We start from the raw sequence: 293 nt of genomic DNA on the forward strand, positions 1-293 counted from the left end.
ATCATTATACAAACAAGCACTTAAAACTCTAGACAAAAAGCCATTTCGTTACCATCATCGCCATATTCTAAAGAAGTATAAACTGCTCAGTTGGAAAACCTCATAAAATACAGAAATGTCTGCTTAGTTTATAAGATCATGCACAGTTTGCCTAGACAAAAAGCCATTTCGTTACCATCATCGCCATATTCTAAAGAAGTATAAACTGCTCAGTTGGAAAACCTCATAAAATACAGAAATGTCTGCTTAGTTTATGATCATGCACAGTTTGGCTCCTCCTCCTTTGTCTGGCC

This window comes from Etheostoma spectabile, unplaced genomic scaffold (genome assembly GCF_008692095.1).
Source record: "Etheostoma spectabile isolate EspeVRDwgs_2016 unplaced genomic scaffold, UIUC_Espe_1.0 scaffold340, whole genome shotgun sequence".
In the NCBI taxonomy this organism is placed as follows: Eukaryota; Metazoa; Chordata; class Actinopteri; order Perciformes; family Percidae; genus Etheostoma; species Etheostoma spectabile.